The following is a 15,250-nucleotide window of genomic DNA, read 5'->3' as shown; positions in this document are numbered from 1 at the left end:
GACGGAACCCCGGCCTTAAGAAGATAGTGAAGGGCGGTAGATAATTACCGAAGACGATGAGTACTCGAAGACTATTGGCGTATAAGGATCTCCTTAATAAGGGGGGGGGGGGGGGGGGAGAACATATTGTATTAGACTTAAAAGGAATCACGACATTTTCAAGCTCCAGAAGAGGAGATCTATTAGCTTGGGGTCAGAGTTCAAAGCATATCGGCACATTGGGAGGATATCTGAAGGAAGTAAGAACGAATTAACAGTGAGTGTACCATGAGACAGACATGAGGAGAAAGTATGGAAGACACCTTAAGAGAATGCTTCATGCCGACATGAGCTATAATATTTCTAGACCATGGGTTGAATTCCCCGCATCGAGCAAAATTGCGCAGTACCTAAGTATGCAGCGACGTGTTCTAAAGGGTAATAAAGAAAGCAAGAAATGGCTACAAGCTAAGTTCACGAAGGATAATGGAGAGGATGACAAGATTCAAAGGATATTCCATATGACAACGACTATTATAACGAAAGTACCAACGATTGGTAGTCTGGAAATTGTTGAAAGAAAGAAAGAACGCAGCTCCTATAAATGGAAATAAAAGAGTTCACCGGATGTTAAGAAAATGGTTTATGGACCATTAATTATACTAAACATGAGAGTATACGCTATGGAATTATATGAACCATCAACGTGAAGCTATGCCCAATTATAATTGTAAGAAGTCCACACCGGGGAGCCAACAAGGAATAACGATTGACGAAACGATCGCCAATACAAAGAAATCAAAGACAAGTATACTGAGAGATGTGAGGGAAAGAAGTAAGGAAAAAGTTGCGACAAGAGCTCAAAGATGTTGCGAGCTGAGAAATTAATTGAACTCAGATCATAAGTTGCCATAAGTATGACTGCACTGCGAAGGATAAATATTTAAAATGAAAGATTAAAAGGGATAGTGACAAAGATGTAAAGGAACAGGGAGTCGAACTAATGAACTACAGGGAGTCGATGCAGTGTACGTCTAAGATCAACAGGTATACAAAGGATGGCCGAGATGGCACCGAAGAGATAAACACAAAGAGTACACCGTATATAAGCAAGGTAATTTCCCACTAGCAAGGAAACAAGGAGCGAGAAAAAGAGAATACTTAAAGGTTGATGAATGGTTATAGCATGGTAAGCAAGACTACAATACTGTAGACAAAACGAGAGCGAGGTGCTAGTTAATTTCCGATCATGTATATGAGGACAAAGAGGTGGAAGAAACTGACTGGAAATAATGAAAGAGTCAAGAAAGGATGTTACGCTTTGGAAAATTTTGCGTTGTCAAGACTGTGGACGGCTTATTATGAGCTCAAGGGAAAGCTCAGTCCAAGGTATATTGGACCTTATCAAATTGTCCGTAAGGTTGGCAAAGTCGCCTATGAATTAGAATCACCATCTGATTTAGACGCAGTGCATCCAGTCTTCCACGTGTCTATGCTTCGTAAATACACTGGGGACCCTTCCAGAGTGTTTCCCCTAAGTGATATCCAGGTGACAGAGGAGCTATCCTACGAGGAACAGCCTGTGGCCATATTGGATCGTCAGGTGAGAAGGTTACGTACCAAAAACTCGACTTCTATTAAGGTATTGTGACGAAACAATAACAGAGAGAAGATGACCTAGGAAGCCGAGGATGAGGTGAAGAAGAAGCATCCCTATTTATTTCCTATGTCTACAGGTAATCTAAATTTCTAAAGCGGATATGCTGATTCATGAATGAACTGTATGTGATAGCTATAAAAGAGATCCCCCCGAAGTGTTATAAAACCCTGTGAGACTAAAGAGGGGGGGGGGGGGGGGGGGGGGAGGATGTTATACCCCGCATTTTCAGAGCCTGAGCGTGACACGTGCTCCCTCAAACATTGACAATCACGCTGATAGTATTATATTTCGTATTCTTGCACGTCGGTTATTCGTAAGCGGAGGTGGGGCCCACACATCGAGATTTTTTTTTAAACACGTGACAATTTATATGAATCACATATGTGAAGTTAAACACAACTCAAGAAGGACCCTTGAGCCAAATCAAAGTGGGAGCCCTCCAAACAAATATTTTTAAGTTACGTTTTTGGGTGATCTGACTTCGGGAGGCCATAACCCCATCAGTGTTTGGGAATTTGGGAAAACTCCCAGAATGAAAGTTGTATAGAATTGAATTATATTTCCAACCATAGGTCGTGGGCCCATAGGTGATATCGGGATAAGGAGATACGGACGTTTTAAGGCAGAAAGGTCAGTGGGGTAAGCCCAATCCGGGCCCAACCGGGTTAGGCTCATGACCCATGTCTATTTAAGTGAAATATCAGCCCTTTTCTCCTCAATTTTCATACCAAAACACCAGAAAATTCTGGAGAGAGAGAGAGAAGAGCCTTGGAGAGAATAAAAACCAATTCTGATCAAAATCTGAGTCCCGAATCCCGAAGCCCATGAAGAGAAAAGTGTTGTACACTGCGTTGTCTTCAATCTGAGCTAAAAATCAACCAAGGAGAAGAGTTATAACGTGGTGGCTGCATGCTTAAGGTATGATTAAGGTTCCTTTTCATTGTTAACGAGTTTATTTAGAGTTTTAACGGATTAGCACGGAGAGAATAGCCCGATAAATTCGTTTGTTGGCGTTGTAAATCATGGAACGAGATCTGAAGGTAATTTTGGATGAAAATAAATGTATTTAACTTGTAAAATGTGGAGGATGTTGTTATTGATGTTGTTAGTGTTAATTCTGGCTTCTTTACGGAAATAAAATTATTAAACAGCTATATCGCAAATTTGGTAGGTTGAGAAATCTAGAAAGCAGTGTGCGGGCTATTTTATGGCAGACGTTGGTGTTGGAAATGGTATTACTACTATTGGCATTGTTGTTGACGTTGTTGCCTATTGAATTGGAATCTCGGGCTAGGCATATAAACAGGGGAAATGCTGCCCGAATTTTGGTAGAATTTAAAAGGGTTTTAATTAAAGTTTCGAGACGAACGTACGACGATGATCCTAATGATATTATGAATAATTCCATATGTAGATTACGAGGCTACGAATAATTCTTAATCGAGTTGCAAGACGGGAAGTAAGTCGAAAGTCGAGAATCATCTTCCAGGTATGTAAGGCTTACCCTTTCTTTCTTGTGGCATGTCCTAGAGCTGAGTAAGTATGATATGTACCTTGGGGTAATTCTATTCCTAAATTTCGAGCTTATTTATGATTCTTATCCACTTCTTGTCATAAGCATGCTTAGTATGGTCAAGTTTAGTGTATGATGGAATAACGAACAAGGCACAAAGAGATTCTGTTCCTAAGAGGATTCTATAAGGATTAATGTACTTAACTTTCATCGTCGGTCTCGGATTGTTTGAAACGTTCATAGAAGTTTCTATGATGAATATTGTCCATAACTTTCATACGCTCACTTGGATTGCTTTGAACGTTCATAAAGGTTTCTGTAATGAATAGCGTCCATGACTTTCTGATGCTAACTCGGATTGACTCGAAACGTGTTTATGACCCTTCAAGTGTCGATTAGTGTACTTATCTATCGAGTCTTGAAAATTGATTTTATGCATATAGTCTCTCACTACTCTGCTCGTGCATGCCTCAATATGTCTTTCACTGAGTCCCGGACCAGGACATGTTCTCGTGCGCACTCCACTGCATTGTTCACCGAGTCCCTCACTAAAGGGCCGGGACACGTTATATGTATATGTATATGTATATGATGACATGATGATATGATGATATGGGGATGGAGGCCAGGATGGCATATGATGATTCTCTTCACCGAGTCCCTCACTAGAGGGCCGAGACACGTTATATGTATATGATATATGATGGTGACATGCATGACTTTATCCATCGAGTCCCTCACTAGAGGGCCGGGACACGTTATATGTATATGATATATGATGATTACATGCATGACTTTATCCACCGAGTCCCTCATTACAGGGCCGGGACACGTTATATGTATATATGATGTATGATGTGGATATACATGATTTCCAGTTCATAAGGCAAATGTACTGAAGTTTCAACAGTGATACTGGATTCTGGTAAAGCTCCATTTTAGATATGATCCTGTTTACTGTATTCCATGCCTTACATGCTCAGTACATATTCCGTACTGACCCCCCTTTCTTCGGGGGGCTGCGTTTCATGCCACGCAGGTGCACACAGATGATTAGAGGATATTGCTAGGAGATGTATCAGCTGGATTGGCGAGCTCCATTTCCTTCCGGAGTGTTGCCGAGTCAGAGTATCCATGTTATGGTAACTTGATTGATGTTAGAGACTTTGCAGACAGAGTCACGTATGTGGGTCGTCAGTCTTGTAAGCGGCTCTGCAAGCCGATGTACCATTCTGCGTTATGTTACAAATTCCATATGATTACAGATTTTACTTGACTTGAGAACGACGAAAAGAATGTTTCTGAAAGCCTTTACTATGAATTTCATTTTTATTTGATTTAAGAGTCCAAAGAGATTATGTGTGTAATAAGAGTCAGCGGGTTCGCTCGGCCCTAAATAAGAGTCGGGTGCCCATCATGCCCTATCAAGGTTAGGGTGTGACAGGTATGCTGTTGTTGTTGTTGTTGTTTTTGCTATGTTTTTTGTGTAATCCACATTTTTTTAATGTAATGTGTATTTTGTATTGTTTGAAAACTTGTTATCTTTATGTTTAAATATTATATTTGAATGTACAAATATAAATATATTATTTAACAATAACTCATCCAATACGAGAGGTTTATACTAATTCAAAAATAATTCCCTGAAATTATCATGGGTGGTGTGTTGTCAAATCAACACTTACATTGCGCGTTAAAATGGTGCACAATACAAGTTAGAGTCATATTAAAATGGTCAACTATTGAAGTACTATATATAACATGATTGATAATTTCGGGAAGCATTCACATTAAAACGAGTTATCATGTCATTCCACACCCAATTTGGTAATCTTGATTATACTACATGTTTTACCCCAGGAAACATATTCGAAGCAATGGGTAGGACATGAGAACTTGATGATGATTTTCAATACTCAAATAACCCTAACAATAGATTCAATTGAGAACAATAATAAAATGAGAGAGGAGTGAGATTGACGTGTTAGGGAGGCTGCAGCACTGGAGCAAAAGTTAGTATCAATAGGGCTTAAACGCCTAAAAAAGTGCTATGTCAATGTCTTGTCTCCACAAGAGTTTAATTTTTCTCTTAACTGTTTTCGCGAAAACAAGAATCGGATGCAAATACGTTACCTTAGGGTAGAATTGGTGTACATAGTAGCATAAGATTTAGATTTAAGTGGGATTCGAACTGTGAGATGTCTGATGAAGATTAATATTTTTTTATATAAAGTAAGTAGGTAGGATCATAAAGACCCCCCCCCCCCCCCCCCCCCCCCGCCTTTCCCTCCTCCCAACTAGGGGTACATGGGAGTTCGCAAACTATATAAGTAGCCATTTCATTTGTTATTAGACTACAACATATTCAATGTCGAGTAGTAGAAACACAACTTGGTCTTTACTCCTTCCAAAAGACCCAAATAGCAGTGATGATGAGAGTCCAAATCATAGCAGTTTTTTGAGTGATAACAGTGATTTCAAATTAGACAAGCTAAATCCCCCTTCTTATAGAGCATAATGATGATTTCTGCAGTGTGAAATATTCAGATCGACGAGAATATTATTGTGGTTTACTCCGAGAATGGTCACATCGGCTTGCCGAATTAGAATATCTTGTTCGTGACTTGAAAAATTTTAACGCTCCAATCCCAACAAGATACTCAATTACCATGCCCCGGGTAGGTGTAGAAACATGTAAGCTTGCCATACAAAGGATTGGAAAAGAAAACAACAGAATGCTGGCAAAACATTGTAGATTTTACATGCTAAAGTTGGCCGAAGAATAAGCATCATCAACCGGTAGAGAACTAACATCTACTGAAAAAAGATGTGTCTTAAGTAACTGCCAATATTTTTCCGAGGACGATATTGAGGGCTTCTATTCTGATGAATATTAGGGGTTATTTAAGTTCTGTTAAATTTCTGACTCATGCGGTTAATTAGTATTGTTAATTTATGATAAAGTCATCAATAAGAAAAAGATTAATAAGTTTTTAATTTGCTTTGATTGTTTAATTCTATTATTAATTTATAGAGTTAATAATAACTGCATTCACAAACATTGGTTTTTATAGCAAAGTTTGAGGTTTGGGGGCTTTGAGACATGTTTTTGAGGGTGCACAAGTGTGTTGAAGGGATGAAAATGGAGGGGGTTTTTATGGAGCCCTATTATGCATGAATTTTGTGCGCGAAACGACTTAAGTGTAAAGCTACACTTTGGTCCTATCGCGCACACAATCTGTGCGCGAAGCTTACTTATGTATTTATTTTTTTTGTGTTAGTTTTTTTTTTTTTTTGAACTAAAACATTCGCAGGCTCCATATATTCTGTATCACTTTATCTGACACGGGATTTTTCCTTCTTAGAAAAGTTTTTCTAACATCTCAAATTCTTAGCAGGGATTAGAGGTGATGTGACAACAAGTAGAATAGTCTGGGTTGATGTGAATAGTTGGTTTTAAATTGCAGCAGAAAACATATACTTTTGGTCCAATGATAGAAATTATAGCCTTTGCTGGGCTGGTACTTACTAGTCTATCTATATCTTTGTATATTTTATATTATTTTGAAACACTTCATGATGAATGGATATGTGAATCTTGAAACTTTTTACGTTTCAATGAGCTTGGTGTGATTAAAAGAGAAGATAAAGTTGTTTTATATTATCTGTTAGACAGAGTTGTTTTATATTATCTGTTAGTTATTAACAATCAAAAAGAATATATGTTGGTTATTTAAAAAATGCTTATAATTGTCCTGATTCAATTAGTGCTTTTTTCTTCTTGGAATGATAATGCAAAACATTATTTTTCCTTTTAGATGAGTTTTCGCTTTTAATAGCTTATGTATATACCAATGAGCCATTTCATATGTGATTTCTGTGGCACTAATTCGTATAGTAGATATTGTCGACTAAAAGGTACAGAAGAAAAAGAAGAAAAAGGCATAAGAAGAATGATTAACCCAAAATAGAATTAGACTGACTCAAAATTCTATTAGCACTGTGAGATGAGTGCTATTGGAAGGAGTAGGTGGTTTTTGTGGTTTCAGGGATATTTGTGGCTAGCATCCCACAGTGAGTTAAGGCTTGATTTTTCGAAACTGAGTATTTCCATGTTCAACTTAAAGTTTATCTGGAAGATAAGGTTGTGATACTCATTAATCTTTACTTCTACGCTTGATTTTTCTTTTTCTAATGCGAAATATATTCTGTTGAGAAGATATGCATAATTAGAAACCTGAAGCTTTGGTGGAATGGAGAAATGCCCAACTTTGATGGGATGGAAAAGGAATAAGCGGAGTGGAATTTCTAGCTTTATGGAATGAGGCTTTGACTTCTCAGTTGTCAATTAAATTCCATGTTCTTTGTTGGTAAAAAGGCATATACCATTCAAGATTAACTGTATGCCATGGGAGGGAATGATGATTGTCCTGCTATTACTGCTTTTGCTGCTTTTGGGCTATACTCCACACTGCCAATATGCTAAAAGCTCTAGAGCTATGACCTACAGTCGAGGTGAAAGCAAAGCAGTTACAAAAACGAGATACAGGGACCGAGTGGAAGAGTTAAAATCTATAGGCCTGTCCGACAACATCTATGTAGTTGAAGTGCAGGTACCACCAAGCTTAATTTTATTTTTTCTTCAATATAGCTTTAATTAGCCATGTGACTAGGAGGTCACGAATTCGAGCCGTGAAAATAGCCTCTTGCAGAAATGCAAGGTAAGGCTGCGTACAATAGACCCTTGTGATCTGGCCTTTTTCCGGACCCTGCGCATAGCGCGAGCTTATCGCACCGGGCTGCCCCCATTTTTTTTTAAATAGCTTTAAGTAGCCGGCATTTACTGTGTTTTAGAATATTATTATCACTTAATTTTATGTTTCATTCTGCCAAACGAGTAAGCTCTACGTAAACAACGATCCATGTACATTCTTATGATAATGCTTTATATGACATCTAATTGCAATAGGAATATATAATCTGGGAAGAAAAGTATTTATAATCTCCAGGTCATTATTAGTAGATGAATAAGGATGAGTAAGATGGAATAAGATTCATCAAACATTCCAACTAGAAATAAATGCCAATCAACTTTACAATGATGGAACCATCTACTCACATATATGTGTCCTATAAAATATGGTGTAGACTAGAGAGAGGATCACGACTAAAAGAATTTGATCTCATAATTGGTATCTGCTTATTAATTTATCCATGAAAAGCCCTGTGAAATTGAAATGAGGAATACACTTTTTTTGTAAATTGTGGTACACTGTAGCAACATGGCTTTCTCCATCAAGGAGTTATATACATGAAGGTGTTCTTAGGAGCCTTTAGAAACTAATTGGTCCTGTATGATACCATTGACAGACATAATTTAAGTAAAGAGGATTCTAAAGACTCAAACCATTTAAATATGACTTGTGTGGACTGAGTCAACAGTGGTAAATAAGCCTGCAATATTGAAAGTTCATGAAAGCAAAAGAAAGACATAATTACTCTGAGCTGGAAATGATTTACTTTTGGAACGATTTTGCTCGATATTAATTGGCAGTTGAAGTTTATCGATGGAAGTCGGATGTGCCGGAGACATTAGCATGGAGGATAGCGCAATATGCACTGGACAATTCCAAGAGCACAGAGCATTACACCCTTTCTAGAGTGTTCACAATGGTGGAAAGTATGATCATATTACTGTCAATTGTAGCCAATAATTGGCATTTATAGTGCTGTGCTTTTTTATGTCAGATAACTTACTGCGAGAAATTAGAATTTAACAATTCTTAGTAGTTGTAAACAATGATCTTCATAGGTTAGATATTAGTTGAGAAACAAGCAACAAATATGTATGTAATTTGATTCTTTATGTTTGGTCTTGTTTGATCATTCATACATTATGAAGCTATATTGTTTTCCCTTTCTGTTCTTTTATCTTTAGTCGTTTCTGCTTTCTTGATTTGGCCAGTGTTTGGCCTTTGTAATGCCCTGCTTTTATTGTCTTTTCTGAAATCCATGAAGAAATTAACATGTACCAATTGTTGATAGTTGTAAAAAATTAGTTCTTTGGTTATAAAGTTTCTATGGTTACTTAAGGTTGCTTATGAAGATTTTGGAATGTAAGTATAGACAATTGACATTAACAGCAACATAAATATGACGCCTACACAGTGTAATCAACATAACTTTGAAATTACGCTGGATATGTTATTGTAGTAGTAGTATCAACATAAGTATATTTAACAGTGATGTATCAACTGTATTGCTACACCACCCTGGCGTCTCTCTGTAATTTCTTGCTCAAAGATATGACAATGTTGAAGAGCTTAATTTTTTGAACCAACAAATGACAAGCTAAATTGGAATCTCTCAAACAGACTGTCAACAATGGAATCTCCAAATTGGAAATGGCTAACTCCCTTGTATGTGTTTGAGCTACTCTGTAATCTAATACTATAATTGTTCACAAATTCTTTACTAAGATACTTTAACTAAACTAGAAAACCACGTTGTTGGGCCCCATATCAAACAAGCCCATAATAAAAAAAAATTGTAAAATAAAATAAAATTGTGGGCCCCATATATATTAAACAACAACTAATAAAATTTGTTAAAAAAAATTGTGGGCCCCATATTAAACACCAACCAAAACTGGAACTCACCACATCCAAACTCACGGGAAAAAAATGGACCCCATATTAACAAAATTAAGCAATATTAAAAAAAAAGTGAATCCCATATTAAAAAAACAAACAATGTTAAAAAAAATGTGGGCCCATATTAAACATCATGCGTATTCGTAGCAAACACTAATATAATAAAGTTTTAAATACGGAGCACAAACTACAATGTTATATTAATTGTGTTTTGAACATAGTTTCCCATATTGACAAAATCAAGCAATATATATATAAAAAAAAAAGTGGATCCCATATTAAAAAAATAAACAATGTCAAAAAAAAAAGTGCATACTTTGTATTCTTAGCAAACACTAATATAATGAAGTTTTAGATACGGAGCACAAATTACAATGTTATATCAATCGTGTTTTGAACATAGTATATATATTATATGCATAAAAATAGTGCAAACTAATAATGTCCAAAAGGGTGGGCCCCATACTAAACAACACCAAGCAATATCAAAAATAAAAATCAAAATAAAAAGAAACTATACAAAGCATGGGTTTACACCCATGCTTCATCGTCCGTTGTCCCTTGAAAAAAAAAAGGGTGGGCCCCATACTAAATAACACCGAGCAATAAAAAAAAAGGAAGAAAACAAAATGGAACTCACCACATCCAAACTCACGGGAAAAAAAAAGTGGACCCCATATTAACAGAATCAAGAAATATTAAAAAAAAAGTGAATCCCATATTAATAAAACAAACAATGTTAAAAAACAAATGCTTAGAAAATCAAACAATTAAATCAACAATGATGGACTCATTGCCACATGCGTATCAACCCATTAGTGGGAGCAAATGAAATTATTGTACAGCAACATACTTAAAATACTTATATATTAAAATAAGATAGAATTTAATTACTTTTTCATTTTTTCCTTACTCTAATAAATGTGAAAAGAGATTAATGTCATAAAAGAAAAAATAATATTAAATGGAGATCAAATAATTAATAAGCTAAATTAGTTAAATTCTAATTCTAATTGACGTTTCTTTAAAAAAACCGTGTAAAAAACAACATGACAAGTAAAATGAGTTAAACAAAAAATATTTACTAAAAATTAAAAAATAGAAGTTCTTCATGGCCCCATATTAAACACCAACCAGTATCCAAACTCACGGGAAAAAAAAGTGGACCCCATATTAATAAAATCAAGCAATATTAAAAACAATGAATCGCATATTAAAAAAACAAACAATGTTAAAAAAAAAGTGCTTAGAAAATCAAACAATTAAATCAATAATGATGGATTCATTGCCACATACGTATCAACCCATTCGTGGGAGCAAATGAAATTATTGTACAGCAACATAATTAAAATACTTATATATTAAAATAAGATAGAATTTAATTACTTTTTCATTTTTTCCTTACTCTAATAAATGTGAAAAGAGATTAATGTCATAAAATAAAAAATAATATTAAATGGAGATCAAATAATTAATAAGGTAAATTATTGAAATTATAATTCTAATTGACGTTTCCTTAAAAAACCATGTAAAAAACAACATGACAAGTAAAATGAGTTAAACAAAAAATATTTACTATTTAAAAATTATTTACTCCGACTTTTTTATTATGCCGCCATGTCATTTATTTATTATATTTACTAAAATAAATATACTTAAAATATATATATTTAAAAAATAAGATACAATTTAATTACTTTTTATTTTTATTCTTACTCTAATAAATGTGAAAAGAGATTAATATCAAATGAAGATCAAATAATGAATAAGATAAATTAGTCAAATTCTAATTCTAATTCACGTTTCCTTAAAAAATCATGCAAAAGACAATATGACAAGTAAAATGAGTTAAACCGAAAATATTTACTAAAAATTAAAAAATAGCATTTCTTTGTTTAAATAGAAAATTAATTTCTACTTTGTTTCGTTTCAAACATGTAAAATTAATTTAATAATGTGAATTAGAATTATCCAAATCAAAATTTGATAAAAAATAATAAGTATTTTACACTTTTAAATTAATCGAATTAAAATTGAAAATATCAACTGATGCTTAAATACTGCTATTATTTTATCTCAAAGAGAGAAAAATAGTTTTCTTTTAAACAAGTTTTCTCTTTTAAAAAGTATTAATAAATTTTCGTAGCAAACAAGAATAAAATAAAGTTTTAGATACGGAGCACAAACTACAATGTTATATTAATCGTATTTTGAACATAGTATATATATATATATATATATATATATATATATATATATATATATATATATATATATTATTTAAACACAACTACATATACATAAATACACTATAATCCGAAGTATTGGGCGGGCACAGGCGATCTAGTTTTTTAGAAACGACAGTTCCAAGGATGAACACAAGGACGAACACATGCTATATCCTGTTGTATAAACAGCAACATGAGTTGTACTCTCATTGCAAAACGTGTGCGGCTACTTTCTAGAACACGTACACTTCTGTCCTTCACCACGTGTGCTGCCCTTTAGATACCCAGATTTCACACCCTATTGTGAGGACCCACCATGTCATCATGCCACATAGGTGCCACTTGGCACATATATTTTCCATGTGGAATGATTACATAAGAGGAAGAGTAGATATTATAGGAAGATTCTAGAGATATGGGGAGGTTTCCCTTGGAAGACCCTAGAATTTCATGGATTTGCATAGAAAGTCCTTGGAATACTCTAGTTGTGTAGAGATTTCTAGAATAGGGGCTTATTAGTAAATATGTAGGGACTTGTATAATAATTATTATTTACATATTAGTCCCTAGGTGAGTAGTATAAATAGGAGGGTAATTCATTTGTAAAAACCATCAAGCAAAAATCAATCAACTCTTCTATAATAAAAAGCTTCCTTCTAGCAAATTTCTCTTGTCTTATTCACCTACTATTCCCTTAATGATCTTAAGTGTAGTAATCTAGGCTGACTTGGCATAGCAAGATCGTGAGCAAGTTGTGCAAGAACGTGAGCGAGTTGTCAAGTGCCGCACGTGCGCTTAGTTGAAGACTAAGGACGTGACAACGTGGTATCAGAGCGAAGGTTACGACTAAGGGAATGACAAACGACGGAGAAATCAACGCTGCTAAAACCCAAGCCAGCGTCATCCAGGATGATGCTGGTAAGAAAGGCCATAACAAAAAGAGGAATGTCGCCAACAAGAGCCAGGAGGTGCCGCCAAAGGTTGTGCCAAATGAAGGGCTTACATCCCAAGAACCATCTACCACTGAGGCGAGTGAGGATGACGTGGAGGTCTTGTCCGAGGACGTCTCACTCGGTAAAGAGTGGGTTATGAAGGTTAACGTGGGGATGGACGCCATCGATATATTTGGCCAACATTTGGGCAAGGTGGAGGGCACTCTTAGCGTTCTTGAGGGGCATACTCTTGAAGAGATTGAAAGCATCCAAAATGACTTGGAAGGGCACATGCAGGCTGAGATTGAGGTAAAGCAAACCATTACTGCCTTAGAGTGCAAACTCATGGCGGCGCTGAGTACTATCGATGCCATGAAGGCAAAGATAGTGGCACTCGAAAAGGAGGTCAATGTTGGTGTGACTGAGGTAGCCAACAATGTTGTCGTGATGAGGGAGGCTAAGATCGAGGCTCCTAAGCCATCAGTGTTCAAAGGAGTTCGTGATGCACAAGAGGTGGAGAACTTTCTTTGGCACTTGGAGAACTATTTCAAGCATGGCAAAGTAAGGGACGATGAGGCCAAGATCAATACCGCTGTGTTGTACTTAACAGAGACTGTCTTGCTATGGTGGAGAAGAAAGGTCGCTGATACTGACAGAGGTCTATGCACAATCAACACGTGGGATCAGTTCAAGAATGAGTTCAAGCGACAGTTCTACCCAAATAATGTCTTGTACAAGGCAAGGCGCAAACTTAGAGAGTTGAAGCAGGCAGGGAGCATCCGCGACTATGTCAAGGAGTTCACCACCCTTATTCTTCAAATTCCCAACCTTACTAGCGATGACTTGTTGTTTCACTTTATAGACGGGTTGCAAAATTGGGTTAAGCAAGAGTTGCAATGCCGTCAAGTCGCAGACATAGACCAAGCCATAGTGGAGGCCGAGTCTTTGATGGACTTCAGGCATGACAAGCACGGCAAAGGCCAAGGCAATGAGTTAAGGGGTAGCGATGCCAAAGATGGGGGAGATCGTGGCGAGAGCAAGGAGTCGCAACAACAATACTCCAAGACTCAAAATGCAAATAAGTTCGACAGCAAGAAGTCAGGTGGTCGTCAGGGCTATGCTGAAAAGAAGGCGCAGAACGAGAAGAAGGGATGCTACTTATGCGGAGGGCCGCACAGCTTCAAAAATTGCCCTGACCTGAAGAGCATTAGCGCTATGGTACGTGCAAGTCACGAGCAGACGCAAACACATAGTACGATAATCGCATAGTTGGGGACGATTAGACTATGTGGCGCTATCGCGAAACAAGATAGTCAAACCAACGATAATAAAAACCAGTTCGTGGATCTCACCAGATATGGCTCGTTCGACTTCCTGGTCATGCCGTTCGGCTTGACCAATGCTCCGGCCACGTTTTGCACCCTAATGAACCAGGTCTTTCGAGAATACATTGATGAATTTGTGGTAGTATACCTGGACGACATTGTGGTGTACAGCAAAACGTTAGGCGAACACCTGGAGCACCTGAGGAAAGTCCTAACTCGGTTGCGAGAGCATGAATTGTACGTAAAGCTGTCCAAATGCTCTTTTGCCCAAAAACAGATTGACTTCCTCGGGCATGTTGTTGAAGAAGGTCGCATCAAGATGGACCAACAAAAGATCAGGGCTATCACAGATTGGCCACCACCCAAGGATATCCATGCCGTGAGGGCTTTCCTTGGCCTATGCAACTTTTATCGGCGGTTCGTCAAGGACTACTCCCTCATTGCATTACCACTGACGGAACTCCTCAAGAAGATCACACCTTGGGATTGGTCGCCAAAGAGAGCAGACGCTTTCAATTCACTAAAAGCGGCTATGTCTAGTAGCCCTGTCTTGGCCTTGCCTGATTTGACCAAACCTTTCGAGGTGGAAACGGATGCCTCGGACTACGCCTTGGGCGGAGTCTTGCTACAAGAGGGGCACCCGGTGGCCTACGAGAGTAGAAAGTTGAAGGATGCAGAACGGCGCTATGCGGCTCACGAGAAAGAATTATTGGCTGTTGTCCACTGCTTGCGCCTTTGGAGGCACTATCTTCTGGGATCCCCATTTGTGGTGAAGACGGATAACACGGCTGTCAGTCACTTCATGACCCAGCCAAGTCTAAATGGTCGCCAGGCTAGATGGCAGGAGCTCCTAGCGGAATTTCACTTCAATCTGGAATACCGAAGTGGGAAGACCAACCATGTTGCGGATGCACTTAGCCGAAGGGCCGATCTAGCATCGGTATGCTTGCTCGCCACCCT

The sequence above is a fragment of the Lycium barbarum genome, chromosome 12, assembly GCF_019175385.1.
Source record: "Lycium barbarum isolate Lr01 chromosome 12, ASM1917538v2, whole genome shotgun sequence".
NCBI lineage: Eukaryota > Viridiplantae > Streptophyta > Magnoliopsida > Solanales > Solanaceae > Lycium > Lycium barbarum.
Note: the sequence above shows the minus strand (reverse complement) of the source record.